Source organism: Meleagris gallopavo, chromosome 2, assembly GCF_905368555.1.
Source record: "Meleagris gallopavo chromosome 2, MGAL_WU_HG_1.1, whole genome shotgun sequence".
In the NCBI taxonomy this organism is placed as follows: domain Eukaryota; kingdom Metazoa; phylum Chordata; class Aves; order Galliformes; family Phasianidae; genus Meleagris; species Meleagris gallopavo.
In genome coordinates, this window is record NC_139405.1 from 107,042,017 (window position 1) to 107,056,428 (window position 14,412).

Sequence of the window (14,412 nt, forward strand, 5' to 3'; positions counted from 1 at the left end):
GAATAACAGACACAACTCAGAGAGCATAAAATTAGCATAAACACAGCATCAGTGTGTTCCCTCGGCGGATGCAAGACAGGCAGGATATGGAAAATTGACTGAAATGGGGTCAGGCGCTGCTGAAATGGGGAAGGTGGGGAAATGCTGCCGAGCAGAGAGGTGGGCTGGATGCTAATAAATAAATAAATAAAAAGGGGGCCCTAAGTTTTAATGACTGCAAGGTCGGAGGGGTGGATATTAAAAACACAGTGCTGGCACCAGAACATCTTAAATGTTGTATTTCCAGGCAAATTACTCTTAGCCATCCTTTGGTTTTTCACTCCTGGTTGGGTAGAGGGAGGGAGGAGAAATAGCAGTGAGAGCAGCAAGGACGATCTCCTGCAACAGATCTCCTGATTTTTTAGTTTATTTTTTATTTATGGATTGGGAAGAGAAGAGATGGAGGGAGGGCATGCCCTGGCAATTTGGGGAGGATGCTCTAGATTGTTAATGAGTGATAATTGGCATTTTTGCAGCACCTCTATCCCTTTATATTGCTCAAATATTAAAATGGGGGATACTGTCAGACCCAATAAAGAAGTACATTAAGAGGGGAAGGCATGGCAGCTCTGATTTTGTGTTTTTAATAAGAAGACATAACAGATATGATTTGGAATAGATCTACCCTCGGAGCTCCAGATGTCCAGACCCTTGGACTGGTTCATTTGAAAAATGCTGGAGCAAACACATGCTGCAAATCAGAAGCTCCTCAGCCAAAGTACTGCAAAAGAGCCATGGCAATCATGGTGAGCTCATAACGAGCTTGAGATTTGGGATCCATTCATGACTTGCTGCCCAGTGTTGAGAGTTTGTCCTTCAGCTGAGATGGGAACTCTCTCACAGCTCTTTTTCAAGCCAGGTTACAATGCAGAACACGGGAACTACTTTTAGAAAAGCATTTTAACCTATAGGTACTTCAAAGTAATGCAGCATTGTACACTTCAACCACCTTTAACCAGCACCAAAGAATTATTTTTTTCTAAAATTCATGAAAGATATTTTGAGATGATTGTTCCTTTATCTTCCTTACTATCTTTTTCTCTTTCTACACCCCTTCTCTCCCATGAGCAAGTTTCTTCAAGCCCTTGGAGGGAAACATGGGGCGTCATCAAATATTAATCTTTGCCTGAAAAATGATCTGTTTAAGGTCAGGTGTGTCACACGAGGTTTTCACTGCCAGAAGTGATACAGAGGATGAAGGGAAACGTTCAGAAGTGGGTAACTTGAGCTAATCACCTTCGAGACCTTTAAGTGTGGAGAAAAATAAAGAGTAAAGAGTTTGGATAAAAACAAGCTATAGCATACAATCATTTTTTGATTGAGGTCTTCAGTGAATTGTATAAGGAACTGAGAGAGAGAGAGAGGTGTGGAATGAATGTTAAAGTTCTTCTTATTAATATTTTATCTGATTTTATTATGCTTTATTTTATTTTCCTGTTATATATTACTTCCTGAATTGAAATAGGCTCAGAAAAGCCATGGAAAGGAACAGCAGTGCTAGCCAAGCCAGCAGTTGCCATACAAAAAAAGCCTACTATTGTGAGATTTCAAGGCCAGCAGGATTTACGAGCAAGCTTTGGATATGAAAAGAAACTCTTGACAGTGTGCCCTTGTCTATAAAAATAAGTGCTAATGACCCTCTGTCCCTTGCTGGTAGATCCAGAGGAAAGGGCAAGTTTAAAAAGGCACTGAAACTAAACTACATTTCTCACCCTTAAAGGTGGTCCTTTCAGGTCAGGGGAAGGTACATTGCTATGGACCATGGGCTTGGCATGCCTGCGGACAAATAAAAGACTTCATTCTCCCCAAGGCATCAATCCAACATCTCTCACCAGCACCACATTCACTAAACAAATAGACAAATGTGCTAGAAGAAAATGTGAGGAAAAACAAATCAGTCAGAAAATATTTTGGAGTCCAGCCATGATTTTCCTTTGGAAAAAAATAAATAAATAAATAAATAGATTCCAGTCTCCTCACAAAAGACCTTTTTCTCTCATTCTGTTGGGATTAAACAGTTTTTTAATTGATTTATTCAGGAATGTAATTGATTCTGATGACAGTGGCAGGGCTAAGCCCTCCAACACTGCACCTTACTGGTATGCAGGATATCGTGGTCTTCATTCATTTAGCTTAACTGCTGCTCCTGTGTTAGATGCACAGTTGCCCTAGGCTCCCTCTGTAATCAGTGGAAAGAAATAGGCTCCTCCAGAGAGTGGCTCAGATCTCGCCTGGGCTAAATTGCTGTCTGACAGCACCTTTCTGAGTGATTATAACCAGAACACGGGCTGACGACATGGGACACCAGTCAAACACCTGAAGTTGAGTTTGCTAGTAGAGAAACAACCACGGAATCCCAAACTTCCTCATTGTCTCGTGCCACTTCCTTGTCCCTTTCTGATATTGTAAGTATAAAAAAAAAAAAAAATTAAAAGATTTGCAAATTAAACACTGCCTTTTTTTTGTGCGTATGAAGGCTGTATGGCTTCACACAACAGAATTCTGGTCAAGCACAAAAGGCTGTGAGTTTTATGATCATCCCCATTTTCATTGCATTGATTTCTCATGTGTGGAAATCCATTCACATGAATACAGATCAGAATGACTGCTGCATCGTAGTCCTCAAGTGAGATAATTAAAAAGCTGCTGAAAGTGGAATAATTTACTTTCAACATTGAATTAGGTAAATATGGAGGTCAACTTATGTGTTTCCCTCTCTCTATCCCTTACTTGCATTGATTGTTTTTAAAAATAATCTTTAAGAAAATAAAGGGTTAATAATTTTACACACATTAAAGAAGCTTTTCTTTTTCTTTTTTATTTTTTTCTAATGGAAGATGCATTTCAATGGAAATAAAAATACAATAAAATTCAATTCTCTGTTACGAAGCAGTCTTCAGCAAAGGCAACATTTGTTAGTCTTTAATCCACTAAATATGAAATAATTTTTATTCCGGGCAATACAAATGAGACTAAGAAATGATGAAATTAACTTAAAATGTCACTGAGGATATATATATTTTTTGCAGTTTCATGTGACTTCTTCGAAACATTTTTAGAAACTCTAAATGTCATCTTGTGGGTTAGCACTGATAGGCAGCTAAGCTCACTTTCTTCCACATGAAACAGGGAGATGGGGAAAGGAGAATGCAAGAGTAAAGGCAAGAAAACTTTTGAGTTAAGATGAAAAGAGCTTTTTAAATGAAAGTGGATGAAGAAAGAAAGGCAGCAAAGCAAAGGAAGGAGTACAAAGGTAATTACGCAACACTTCTTATGGGTAGACTGATGCCTGCACAGTTCCTGAGCCATGATGTCACTATCTGAAATCTATTAAGTTTCAGTAACAGTTCAGTGCTAATTCATATAAGACATTAGTTTTGGATGACAAATTAATAGACTATAGGGCAAATCCAAGAGTGACTTGTTTGCGTGTTTTTTGGGTCTTTTGTCCCAAGATATTTCTCAAGACATCCAGGTTGTATTGCAAATTTTTCACGGGACTGGAAACACAGTTTGCAGCTTTTTTAATGCTCACATTTCTTGGTGTTGAAATGAAAGCTAATATTTACTGATTTCAGAAATTGCATTTCTGAAAAAATGTGTTTACTTGAATGGGAAAAAGAAAAAAAAACAACCCACAAACCAAACCAAATGATCAATAAACTGGCCTATCACCAACCACAGTGTCATTCTGGATGTTGCCATGACCCAGGTACAAGACCTTGCACTTGGATTCGTTGAACGTCATGAGGTTCTCCTGGGCCCACTGCTCATCCTGTCTAGGTCCCTCTGGATAGCTTATTATCCTTAATACTGATGCTTTTGTGTTGGTAAAATCAAGGCCTGGGCTACACCTACATTTGGGAAAGATCTACAAATTTGCAAGCCTTGGCATATTGCCTACGTCTACTGGATTTAGTACTTGAAACTGGTATAAGCCATTATAATCATTTAGTTTTTAATTTAGAGGTGGTCTCTGGAGCCAAAGTTCTGGGCAATATAAACTACTTTAGAAATCAAGTATAAGTGGGAAGCAGCATAAGATTCTGCCGTGGAGTTACTTGCATTATTTCAGCAATGGTGAATGTCCACCAGTATAGCAACATCAATAAAAATGCCAAATGAATGTAGCCCGACATTGTCAGGGAAAATAAAAGTATCATTAGTTTATCCATTATTTTTCTGAACCAATGTTTAACTGTATTTTGTCCTAAATGTGTCCTATTTTGTCCAAGAAATACACAATTTTTTTTTTTACACATCAAATGAATATGTCCCAGTGCGAATTTCCCAAAGTTCCTATTTATGACATTTCCTGTAATTTCACTGCTAACTTTTCCAAAAAGTTCTATCAATGTTGTTTGCCTGTTCAGTTGCCTATTTATTACAGAAGTATTATATAATAATTTATTATAGAAGTATTGGAACAGAGAGACATTGCTCTGAGAGATTTACAAGACATTTTCAGGAGCTCTTACAACAGTATCTCAGAAGATACTGTACTGATGCATCCTTCTCAATGGCATTTCCTATACAGGTCAACTAGGGTAGCTATGTTAGAAGAAGTAGAAGTAGAAAAGTAGAAGTAGAAGTAGAAGTAGAAGTAGAAGTAGAAGTAGAAGTAGAAGTAGAAGTAGAAGTAGAAGTAGAAGTAGAAGTAGAAGTAGAAGTAGAAGTTTTTTGTGGAGGACAGAAGCCAATCTGAATTCACGTTTCTCAAGAACCATGAGGAGCTTCAAAGAAATATGCTATTAAGTCATAAACAGTAATATCAGGTGGATGCATCTGCCCACAGAAAGGTTTCTGCACATCAGCCATCTGTGTCTGACTGTTGCTGTACCCCAACATCCTTCTGAGTCAAAGCAGAGAAGGAAACATTTGCATTTGCTCCTGCACTCATGTGATTCTAAAGTGCATTAGATTGCCCACACTTGTACTATGTTCTTCTTAGGTGCTTATACTTCCCACTGATTTTTTTTCTGCAATAAGTATAATCTTCACTTAGATATTCCAGTGACAATCTTAATTTAGAATGGAGTATAAGGGAAAGAATTTGAGGCCTTAAGCATTAAAATCTTACCTGAAAACATTGTCCTCCTTAGATTCTAGACATTTAAGGACAAAAATTGGTGGCGTTCAGATTAGAATTTTAATCTCCAACATTGCTTCTAAAGCCCATAAAGAGAAGTAAGCGTACTTGAAGAGGATGACTGATCTCTTTTTAAAATATATATCAAAGACAGGTTGGATGAATTGCTCTCAGAAAGTGTCTGTTTCTTTCCAGCAGCTGCAGAGAGATGCTGGAGGAGAAAATTTGGGTTGAACAATAAACTAAAACTAAAAGATTAATGCCATCACTGACTTCAGTGGGGATAATTTAGGTCTAAATATCCACAGTTCTTCTTTTGCCTTCAAAGCAATGTTCAACCACTTGTGGAAAAACAAGAAACGAAGCCCAAGGCAGCAGACAAACCATATCCTCTGTGCTTTGAAACTGAAGGTGGATCCTGCCAGGATGTCCAGACACTGAGGAAGTGACTGAAATTGGAACAAAATTAAACACATTTTTATTGTTCTTGTTGTCAACTTTGTTGCAGGATTTGCTGGCTCTGTGTGAGTTCGCGGAGATCTGAACCGGTTCTTTCCGTGTGCAAAGAGACTCGCTCCTGCTGAGGCTCTTACATATTTTATTATTTATTTTCTAGTAATTAGTCTGAACCACTGACTCAAACAGAACTAGCCAAGCGAGAAAGAAAATATAACGAAGTCCCCCAATATGTTGTCTTCGCCTAGGGCAATAAGCATCTGACGGCTAATGGGACAGATGATGCTCCTCTTCTCAGTTCATCCATTTAGCTGCTTGTTTAAGACACAGGAATGCTTATGTGGTTTGACCCACACGTTGGCAAGTAAGACTTTCAGATGTGTTTTTGGTAAAGACGGACAGATTATTTTCTGACCTTTGGATTTTTTAGCAGAACTTGAAAATGGAAGTATTTTGCTTTGCACACATATATGCTGCCTTTCAGGATTAAGTTAGGTATTCCTTCCTCTCTTCCCTTAAAATTACAGGGCTAGCTATATCCTCGAGTGCGCCACAAGATCCCCTCCTGGAAAAGCAAGGAAGTGGGAAATGGCTGTCCAACATCAGCAAATGTTGTAGGAGATGCAGCATGAAGTTAAAGATGAAAGGGAGAGAAATCTGAATTCTCTAGAGGATGATGACATCTGTTAATTACGCCATACAAACTGTGTGGTGAGGGAGGAGAGACCAAAAAAAACAAAAACAAGAATAGCACCTTATAGTAAAATAATGGCTCCTCCTTCTGAAGAGCTGTGGATTAAATCTCTGCAGAAAACAACTCAATTACGTTTTCATATACAGCACACAAAGCATTTTTTACTACTTCTGATAACATAAAGCATTACCTATTATCCACAGGAATTTCATAAATGGAATTACATTAATTTGTTTCATGAGAAACTAAAACTGATTGAGATTCAAGTTGGATTTGGATTTGAATTTAGGCCTAGGATGATCTCACTAATTTTTAGAAATCAAAGCTTTAGCCACTTACTTCTAATGGTTGGCGACCCTTCCTGTGGCAGAGGGGTTGAAACTAGATGATCGTTGTGGTCCTTTTCAACCCAGGCCATCATATGATTCTATGATTCTATGAGCCTATGATTACCTGGGCTAGTTCTCCAGGCTTTCTGGTTTTCAGATAGTAGACACAGTTAATTACTTCCAGTTCTGAGCTTCCTCTCCTGAGACAGATGTCAATCACAGATGACAGATCTCTATGGGATTTATCACTGTTTTTGGGAACTAGCTGACTGTAGATACTTATATTTGAAATCGCTTGTTCTATCACAGTTGTGTAAGGATGTGTGATCTGGAACCATAAATATCTGGTAGCTCAACAGCATATAGCAGAAGTCACTGAGTGAAAGGCATGGATGCTTCCTTAAACTTCAGTTTTCCTAATGTCTTTGTACAGTGAAAGAAGTTCCACTACTATTGCTTAGACAAATAGTACCTAAGTAAAACTACTAGAAGGTGGTTTATATTAACAATGTCAAGGTGTGATGCTGCTTAAAAACCCTTCAATTGTCCTTGCTGTACAACACATCACTTGTTCTACTTTTTTTTTTTTTCCCAACTCTCTGACCTCTGATACATTTCAGTGCAATTGCTGAGGTCAAACCAAGTGAGAATCTGATGGCAGGAATCAGCACTGATTTCCACATCGACTGCGTTTATTTCTATCCATTCTCTTGGGAACTTTGAGGTTTGTCTGTTTTGTTTTCCTCTCTTTTCATTTTCTTCCAAGAAACTTTACTGCTGCCTTGATGGGTGTCAATCCAGCTTGAGAGCTAGCAATGGGAGCTCGGGGACTCCTGAAAATGTTGGAAACTCTTTGCTTTCTGAAACATTTGTTTGAGAAAAGTGAGTTTACACAGCTTGTACTAAATGCTTGCTGTGCAAGGGAATTTGTAACTCACAGGTACAAATTACTCCCCCGTTCTCCCTTGCTGTCTTACTGACCTCAGTGTACAAACTCAACCTCACAAGGCAGAAAACAGCATTAATAATCTTTTCAAAAAATGAAATTTCTCAGTAATGCAATCAGATAACAGGACCCACTCCCAACAAATAATAGAGCGTAGAAGACTATCTCATAATTGTGTCAGAAGTACGAGATTCCCTTTTTGTTCCACCAAACTTCATCCATACTCCCATTGGTGCCTCCAATACTGGACAGGAAAGCACCAGACCTCAGGAGAAGATATTGCTGAAATATTCCTTTACTCCAGAAAAAAATTGCAACTAGACTATTGATCTCATTTTATAAAGGGCTTTATAAGAGATTATAAAGAGATTTATAAATCTCTATAAAGAAATTTATAAATAAATCTCAGGGAAATTGAGAAATATCTGACTCTAAATTAGTAGAAGTTGATACAGATCATGAAGTGTTTAAATTCAGTCAAATTGTTATTTCCATGTTATAGATGATCAAATCCAAATTTGCTCCATCTTTGCATTGACACCATCTCTGTCAGAAGTAGAATTGCGATACCTTGGGACTGCAAGAAAGAGCACACATCATCTTCTGTCACATAATATATGAGAGGAGATGGGCCTGGTGTCACTTTCCCAAATATCCAGCCTTGTAAAAGGATGAGATGGGATCCATGGTGATCTAGAACTTGTCAGCTGAGGTACACATATACCCTACATGGGACAAGGGGAAATGATTTTAAGTTGAGGGAGGGAAGCTTTAGGTTGGATGTCAGGGGGAAGTTCTTTCCTATGAGAGTGGTGAGGTGCTGGAACAGCTGCCCAGAGAGGCTGTGGATGCCCCGTCCATCCCTGGAGGTGTTCAAGGCCAGGTTGGATGGGGCCCTGGGCAGCCTGGGCTGCTATGAAATGTGAAGGTTGGTGGCCCTGCATGTGGCAGGGGGATTGGAGCTTCATCATCCTTGAGATCCCTTCCGATCCAACCATTCTGTGATTCTGTGATTCTATGATGTGAGTAAATAAACCAGGTTATCAGCCTAGCCCATGACCTGACATTGATCGTATAGAAATGATGCGGAGACTGAACTAAGAAGAGAATACCGAGCACTGAATTACTTTATTTATTACAAAGAATTCTGTTAAAGTTCCTCTTTGTCATTCTATTGATAAACTAGTAATTGTCTCTTCTCCCTTTAGGAATCAGAAAGAAGGGAAAGATGCATCTTACAAGCCCAGCGTCTAGCTAGTCCTGAAGAGTGGATTTCTTCTGCAGTGCCAGCTCTAAGACCAGAACAATGAGCTATTTCCCATTTGGTCACACTTGATTTACCAACAGCACATGTATCAGTTTTTGTGATAGAACAACCAGATGGTGTCCTCCATCCCATAACTTCTTTTTTGTTTGGTTGTTAGTTTTTAGGTGTCAGGATTTGGTTGGTTGGTTGGTTGGTTGGCTTCTGGTGTGTATGTGTGCACCTCAGCTAAACTACTCTTGAAAAAAGATTCTCAAAAACTCTCCATCTCAGTTTTTTTTATTCAGATATGCCAACTCCACAGGTGGCTTTGCCAGACCTGCTGTCTTACGCTACATGAACACTAATGCATAAATCTTCCTTTTTGCCATTTCACCTAATCTCTTCTCCTTGTGGGATCATAGAATCATAGAATTGCTCAGGTTAGAAAAGGCCTTCAAGATCATCAAGTCCCACCACAACCTAACCATACTACCCTACCTCTAGCAACCCACAGCTAACTCACATCCCTGAGCACCAACTTTCCAAACGGTTTTTAAACACATCCATGGGTGGTGACTTGTGGGTAAGGTCTCCAGTTCAAGGCAAAATTGCTTTTCTTCTCACTGTAAGTGATGGGATGGACTGGATGAAAATTTTCCACTAAAATGCATCATTTTCATTGAAAGGAAATTTTATCTTTTGATCAGTCATGAATCAGTTTAGCAGCATCTTGGAAAATCACCAAGTTCTACTGTTGTCAAAGGCAGGACAACATTTTCAAGAACTTCCTCATTTTTAGTAATCAAAATCCCACCTAACTTAAAGAGGCTTCCTTTCTACAAGTGAGTTTTTTTTATTTATTTTTATTTTTTCCCCCCTTGGGTAATCTGAACTGCCAAAGTAGCAGCAAAATCTTCACCTTTAGTGAGATGGTCACCTGAGCCCACCTGTCTGCCAGTAAAAGCCACGTTACCTGCCCAGAAGAGACTCTTACTTTTGCTGATCTACTAAATGTTCTGTAACTGCTGCCACCAACAGGACGTTCAACAAAAATGAGCCATTTTCCCACCCTCTGCTTTAACAGCTAGGTGTCCAAAGGAGGAAAAGAACAGATAAAAATTCACATTTTAAGATCAGTTTATTTGCTGCAGCAAGCTCCTCTCTTTCACACTGCTCTCCCCATATGATCTAAACAGTATAAAGTGCTTTACCTCATCGAGATTGTGAGAGACATCTGAAATGTGTAATCCTTTAAATACAACTTCTTTATATGACGCACATATGCTAAAACAAAATTGTAACCAAAAAACACAAGAAATACCTTCACCCAATTCACTAAAATCATTATTTCCAGTGAAGCTCAGTGGCAAAAGCTGTTTCCCAGTGGCAGAACAGGTGTCTGTTTTGTGCCTGCAGTTCCTTCTGCAAGAGCTCCTGCATGGTTATTGATTTTCTGAGGAGGGTTGCCTCACAGAGGGAATGCTATCATGAGTTCACAAGTTGCAGTACCACATTGGTACAAAATACTGAACATCATTTGTCACTCGCTTTAGGATGTTTATAGAACCATTGTCACATTTATCCCCTAAAGCTTAAGTAGCTTTTTTTTATTATTTTTTTTTTAAAGAATCTATTTCTTTACATCCCAAGACCAAAAAAAAAAAAAAAAAAAAAAGGCCCAAATCTTTTTTTCTGTTATAAAAAAAATGAGATGCAAAAAGGCAGTTTTCCAAGGGTTCCCTTTGGTAGCCTCTTGGAAATTAATTAAATAAATAATCAAGAGGAAATGCAATTGAAATAAATATATGTGTTCAATTACAAATATGCATACAAAGAAAATGATACAATCCACATAGAAATAGTTTGGAGAAAACGTCTCCCAGTGCTCATATAAAAATAGAGTATGCCATCTCCTGAAGTTGCTCATTTTTTTTAAAAAACGCATGCTTATTTCACTACATTTGGTTCAGTGGAAGCTGAACTGAGTTTCTGATTGAGTTTGTAGGGGTCCAATAAGCCCCAGAGATATTGATATCCAAAGTCCTTTTGAGTAGGATGAAGGCAGAAAGATTGTGTTTATTTTCATTTGGGAGGAATGCTTCCTATACAAATAATTAAAATCTAAATCACTAACTCATGTTGTCATTTAATTTTGAGGGTGAGAATTTAGTGTGAGATTTGGCAATCTCATGGTTCAATTCTCATGTCTTTGGGATTAAGGAAATTCTTGTGAAGGAAGGTAGGATGAGGGCACAAAGCACAACAGATAATCTGAAATGATTCTCTATTCAGTTCTGGAATAACTGTGCTCACACAAGGCACTATTGTGGAGTTGCCTTTGGACTGGAGCCTATTTCATTCAATTTGCCCATACAGGGAAATTGCTCCCAACTCCCTCAGGCAGCTTTTACAGATCTGTTCAGGGATACTGAGGAAAATTAATCTGAATTAATTTTTGAAGTGGATTAGTTCAACTAAATTAAAATGCTGTGTGGACTCCCTCATTCAGAATTAAAGGGGCTTTAATTCAGTTTTGCTTCATTCAAGTTAACATTGGGTGAAGCCAGACAGAGCTAAAGCTCCTTTAGAATTATATCTGTCTGAATGCAATTTAAATTCCTACCTTTAATTAATGTTGAGCTTTTTATTTTTGCACTCTGCATAAGCTGTAGTGCAGTATGCATAAAAGACAGAAGATGCAGAGACCTCTGTCCACAACCTGGATGTGGGCACTCCACTTTTTCTCAGTCTTTGCTCATAATGAACCTTCCAAAATGACATCTCAGCCCTGGGGTCCAAGAATCTCTTCTCAACTTGGTTAATGTAAGGGTTGATGGCATGAAAAAGTGTGAGAGGAACTTATTTTTCATGTCTTTTTTATTTACTCAAGGGGAAGTTGCAGCTTCCAAGTCACTAGTTACCTGCACGGTGTTTGTAACGTGGCCTTTCAATGCCATCACAATTTTCCAGAGTCTTCTTTTCTTCTCACTTCTTCAAATCAATCATTACATTAAAAAACGGACTATTTTAAGCATGGAAGGCAGCTGCTGGGTTGTAATTGTCTTATTCTCAAAGTTACAAGAGTTCAATTGCAAAGGTCATACTGACAACTTGGGGCAGAGCATGTCCCAGCAATGCTTAATTTATTAGTATGGATATCCATATCTCAGATCGGATACCAAAACAGAGTAGTACTTGTTTTTTGTGCAATTGTGTACAATTCAGGGAACTGTACAATTCAGAGATGGGATAGGGAACTGTAGATATTAAGCATGTCAAAGAATTATTACATTAATTTTATGCCCCTGTTCTTTCTTGCACCAAAGGAAGAACACAGGTGATGTCCCAGTGAATGAGTTTTTATTTGGTGTTATTCATCTCATGCTAAGGAAGAGATGAAGATTTATTGTTAGCAGCCTTGTATCGTTAAAACCCAGAAATGCTTCACCAAACTTTTGGAAACCGATTCAAAATCAAGATTTTGATTGATATCACACATGCGATAAGTTCGACCATTCTCTCTCTTTTTGTGTCTTTACCAGTTATGATCCCTCTGGCCATGTGACAAAGTTTTTCATATAACTCTCAGACAACACTAAGAACATTATCAGTGTTGGTGATGATGGGAAAGGGAAGAATTAAGCACAGCATGAGATTTCCTAATGCTTCCTGATGTTTTGGGGTCGCATTCACATGACCAATACTTCTCTGTTCATCCCCATAAATCCTCTGGCTAGCACATGTAAAATGTCTGCAGACAGACTTGGGTCTTTCTGCTTCCCATGTGAGTCCACTTCCTGCTATCTGCTTCTGTACTGGGCACACACAGTGCTGAGTGCATTCAAAAATGACCGCAGATGAAAGCAGCCACTGTTAGGACATTCACTGGCTTCCTATAGCTGGCAGATAACCAGAGATTCTCAAATGGTTTAACAGGAGTCTAAGAGATGCTTGGATAAGAAATGACTGAGAGCACGTATGCATCTATGGCAGATATAACTGATGTGAGTTGGCCAGAGAAATTAACTTTTAGGTGATCAGTTCATCCTCAGAGCTGTCCTGTTTAACCCTCAAGCCACGTTGGCTTCACTAAGGGCTTACCACTGAGGTATGAGTTTCTGTGGAATCTTCTTCAGCCTTTCTTATTTCCCCTCTCAATTTCGATAAAATATATGAATGACTAAAGGAATAAAATATGGAGCTTCCTAAAGGAAGAAAGTTTCAACCTAACTCAGAGTTTGTGACTGGGGTCAGGTCATCATGTTTTGTGTACTGATTCTACTTTAGATTTATTAGCACATTCCAGCTCCTGGTACACAAGCCTAAGTGAAGGTATCCAAAATGTTAGGAGTACCAGTTCAGTTACACAAGTATCTGGTACTATCTGAGATGGCCCACTACATCCAAGATACCCATGTGGGAGTGGAATTATGGAGCCCTGAACTCTTTTGGATCGTCAGCAAGAGGCCAACTGGAGATCCTTAAGTTTTCTGAGATGTCATAATAATGGGATTGATGACATGTCTGTGTGCTCATCACTGTCAGCAGAGACCTGAACTATGGAGTTGAGGGAACAATTTGGCTTCTCATGAACTAGACGTCTAATTTGGGAAGCTGAATAGCACTCTGGTCTTCTTTGTCTAAGTGTTGGGGAAGGGTGTTGTTCCATATCTGTAGCTGTCTCATCTGAAGGGCATAAGTGTCCATAAATTCTCTGTCAGATCTGATCGGTCCATGCAGATACACCTTGTGCATTGTAAAAAGCACTAAATATCTACATTAAGGCAGCTGAATCCACCTATGATTTCCACTGACTGGAATGTGAGATTCAACATACAATTCACCTTTATAACTGAACACCTATGCAGGTGTATGGGTATTTAAACAAAAGTTTTTGAATCTGGAGCTCTCATTGCTCATATGATCCTTGGAAAATCAATTAATGCCTCTGAATCTCGGGTCTGCTTTAAGACCATAGAAATGATATCTCAAAAATGCATATATACAGAGCAAACAGTTCCGGTGCCTAGCAAGTGTGTATATGTGCACAAAGCCTTAGGCATCATATCTGTTATGAAGGTGTACATTTTTTTACCCACTGCTGTGGAAAAGCCCAGCGGGTCCATCCCATCCTCATAGCCCCACAGGTGCATGTGCTGCCCTTACATGGGATAAAAGTTTGGCTTACATGCAGTGTAGCTCAAAGCCAGAAAAGCAGAAATCATCTGAGACGTGGTCATAACACACCCAGCCACTGTCAAGCCTCATGGGAACATGTGAAAGAAAATAATACAGTGGCTTGGGGAAACTTTCATTCAGTTCTGCAGTTGGTTTGCATCGCTTGTCTCTCCTGGGCAGCCTCTGTAGTATTTAAGGTGACAATAAGCATCTTCTATAGGCCAGTGCACTAATGCCTTGCCCCACTGACAGACCCAATGGCAGGAACTCCTTCCAGCCTCCCTGGCTTTGGCACTGACGGAGGACTCTGCTTTCTGTCAGTGTATTTGTGCAGTGACACATATTCTCTAGTGATTAGATTAACGTTGGCAAAGGCAATATGAAAAACCCACACAGATTACCACTGTCACCCGCAGTAATTACATTTATTCATTT